The sequence below is a fragment of the Lathyrus oleraceus genome, chromosome 1 (assembly GCF_024323335.1).
Source record: "Lathyrus oleraceus cultivar Zhongwan6 chromosome 1, CAAS_Psat_ZW6_1.0, whole genome shotgun sequence".
Classification (NCBI taxonomy): domain Eukaryota; kingdom Viridiplantae; phylum Streptophyta; class Magnoliopsida; order Fabales; family Fabaceae; genus Lathyrus; species Lathyrus oleraceus.
The window spans coordinates 138,090,341-138,094,056 of NC_066579.1; the positions used below are offsets into that span (position 1 = coordinate 138,090,341).

The 3,716-nt window shown below is 39.1% G+C and overlaps 1 non-coding gene across 1 annotated transcript; it reads left to right on the forward strand.

Moving 5' to 3' along the window:
- The first annotated feature begins 2,494 nt into the window (after positions 1 to 2,494).
- On the forward strand, positions 2,495 to 2,601 carry LOC127116990 (small nucleolar RNA R71). Its single transcript, XR_007801754.1, has one exon. It is a non-coding gene; the product is annotated as a small nucleolar RNA R71 (small nucleolar RNA).
- Positions 2,602 to 3,716: the final 1,115 nt, after the last annotated feature.

Sequence of the window (3,716 nt, forward strand, 5' to 3'; positions counted from 1 at the left end):
AGAGGCCGAACGACATTCGTCTGTAGGGAAAAGTTCCATAAGGGCATGTAAAGGTAGTTTTTTCTTGATCTTCGGGGTGGATAGGTATTTGGAAGAATCCAAAGTATCCATCTAGATAGCAGAAGTAAGAGTGTTTGGCTAGACGCTCCAACATCTGGTCTATAAATGGTAAAGGGAAATGATCCTTCCTAGTTGCTTTATTTAATTTTCTATAATCTATACACATCCACCATCCTCCTTCTAAATGTTTTGCTACATGTTTGCCTTTATCGTTTTGCACGACTGTGATGCCTCCCTTTTTAGGTACTACATGCACAGGGCTCACCCACTTACTATCCGAGATCTGATAGATGATTCCTGCCTCAAGTAACTTAAGTACTTCCTTTTTAACAACATCACTCATTATAGGGTTTATTCTTCTCTGATGTTCCCTAGAGGGTTTTGAATCTTCTTCGAGCGAGATCCGATGCATGCATACAGATGGGCTTATACCTTTCAAGTCAGAGATATTATATCCTAAGGCTGAGGGAAATCTTCGTAAAACGTCTAAAAGTTGGTTCGTTTCCTTTTGGCTCAAGGTAGCACTAACTATAACTGGACGGTTCATCTTTTTATCGAGGAACTCATATCTCAGGTTCTTAGGCAGTTCCTTAAGTTCTAAGGTTGGTTTCTTAGGGCATGGCATATGATCTGGAGTAAGGGATAAACATTCGTAAAGGTTATCATCGATGTAGGGTTTCTTAAAGTCATCATCTTCCCTTATGAGAGTTGATGGTAACTTAATTGTTTTTATAATTTCTTTTTGTTCTAATTCTCTAACACATTCATCAATGATATCTAAGGCATAACACGAATCTCCCATCACAGGTGCCATAAGAAATTTCGAAAGTATAAATTCTATTTTCTCGTCACCTATCTCAAATCTCAACTTTCCTTTCTTGACATCTATTATGACTCCTGCAGTCGATAAGAATGGTCTACCTAGAAGGATTGGTATATCATTGTCCTCTTTGATGTCCATGACAACAAAATCAGTAGGGATAAATAACTGACCTATCCTAACAGGAACATCTTCTAATATGCCTATCGGATATTTAACAGATCTATCGGCTAACTGAAGTGACATCTTAGTGGGTTGTAATTCTCCTAAGTTTAACCTCTCACAAACTGCTAAAGGCATTAGGCTCACACTAGATCCTAAGTCTAGAAAAGCTTTTTCGATGACATGATTACCCAAAAGGCAAGGAATGGAGAAATTTCTAGGATCTTTATCTTTCTTTACTAATTTGTCCTCGGAAATAACATTACATTCCAAAGGCTTCGGATCGTCAGGTCTACGTTTGTTGGTAAGGATCTCTTTGAGAAACTTTGCATAAGAAGGTATTTGGGTGATGGCTTCTGTGAAAGGGATTTCTACATGAAGTTTTCCTATAACTTTAATAAATTTTTGATACTGTTTATTGATCTGGGTTTGTTTGAGTCTTTGCGGATATGGTATAGGTGGTTTATATGGAGGGGGTGGTACGTAAGTTTTATCTTTAGGTTCTTCTCCTTTCTCTCGACCTTCCTGGTTTTCAGATTCCTCTGGTTCCTTTACTTCGTCCGCGAGTTTGGTACATTACTTAGAAGTTTTGGGTTCACTCAATCTAGGGTTTGGTGGTTCATCATAAGCGTTCCGACTTCGTAGGGTAATGGCATTGGCTTGTGCTCTCGGATTTTGTTGAGGTTGTCCAGGGAATTGTCCTCCAGGTGTAGTCTGAGGGCTTGGTTTAAAGCTACCTGAGAGATTTGGGTTTCAAGCATCTTAGTATGAGTAACTATTTGGTCAACCTTGGTTCCTAAATGAGTAATCAATTTGTTAACATGAATGTTTTGGTTCATGAACTCCTTGTTTTGTTGGGTTTGAGCGGTGATAAAATTTTCCATAATTTTCTCAAGGCTTGGCTTTGGTGGTACAAGTTGCATAGGTTGATTTGATCTAGGGGCTTGATAACTAGGTCTCGGAGGTGCATTATTTTGAATAGGGTTATTGTTTTTATAGGAGAAGTTCGGGTGATTCCTCCATCCAGGGTTATAGGTATTCGAGTATGGGTTCCCTTGGGTGTAGTTCACTTGCTCAGAGTGGGTTTCGTTTAATAGACTGCATTCTGAGGATTGGTGTCCTTTGGTTCCACATATCTCACAATCCGACGAAACTGCGGCTACAGTATTCGGGTTTATGCATATATGCTCGACTTTGAGGGCCAATGCGTCCATTTTAGCTTGCATCATGTCTATAGAGCTTAGTTCATGCACTCCTCCTTGGGCTTCCTTCTTCTCAACTGTCGCTCGTTCGACTCCCCATGATTGATGGTTTTGAGCCATATCTTCGACGAGGGCACTAGCTTCAGGATAAGGTTATTTCATCAGAGCACCGCCTGCGGCAGCGTCGATGGTCATCTTTGTGTTATAGTGAAGTTCATTATAGAAGGTTTGAATGATTAACCAATTTTCTAAACCATGATGTGGGCATGCTCGTAACAACTCTTTATATCTCTCCCAAGCTTCGAAGAACGATTCTCCTTGGTTTTGGGTAAATCTAGTTATGTGGTTTCGAAGAATGGCGGTCTTCTAAGGTTATCCCAAGTCGTAATGGAATTGGGTGGAAGGGAATCTAACCATGATAGGGCTTTATCTCTGAGGGAAAAAGGAAATAGTCTTAAACGTATTGCCTCAGGAGAAGCTCCATTGGTTTTAAAAGTATCTGCTAATTGAAGAAATATTTTTAAGTGTTGGTTTGGGTTCTCAGTAGCGAGACCCGCGAATTGTCTCTGTTGCACTAGTTGCAACAAGGATGGTTTAAGTTCAAAATTATTAGCTGGGATGGTTGGGTTTACTATACTAGAACTAGGTTCTTCATTAGATGGTTGAGCGAAGTCCTTAAGAGGTCTTTGGTTTTGATCTTCGGCCATAGCTTTCTTAATCCTATGAAAGAATAAACGTGCGCGAGCGTAACGTTCAGGTTCCGCCAGAGGGTATACTAAGCTTAAACTTCCGGTGCTGCGAGTTCTTCGCATTGACCGGCGGGAAATAACCTAAGTCTAAATGATATAACAACAGGAAAATGAAATTTGATGAAATTGGTCCCCGACAACGGCGCCAAAAACTTTATGCGTGCTTTTCGCAAGTATATGAACGCGTCAGAGTAATATAAAAGATTATCGAATCCAAAGAGACCAAGTGTCAATCTATCGTTATCTGTCGTTATGGTGTTTATCAAAGGCAGTCAAAATAAGTGTTTTTTGGAGTGAGCAATGAAAAGTAAAGTGTTGAATAAAGATTAATTAATAAAGACAGGGTCGAATGTAATTCACGTAATCAATGGATAATCCAAGTACTTGCTAATAGAGCTACTTCTGGGCAATGTTTCCTACTTTGAAAAGAACTAATTTAACAGGAACTGTCGCTTTCGCATATTCAGAACCGAGTTGTACTCCCTAATCAAACCCTCTTATTGTCATTTATAAAAAGGTGTGCATTGCGTTAGAGTAGTAAACCTATTTTTAAGAAATATAGTATCTTGACTAAGTTGAAAAGTATTATAACTTGGATTTCTTAACCAAAAGAGGTTCTCACGAACCAGACTCTAAACTTATAAATGCATCCGAAAATAGTTTTAAAATCTCTTTTCTTCTTTATGTTAAAAACTCCTAATGAACTAGACAAAGCGCTTTCGC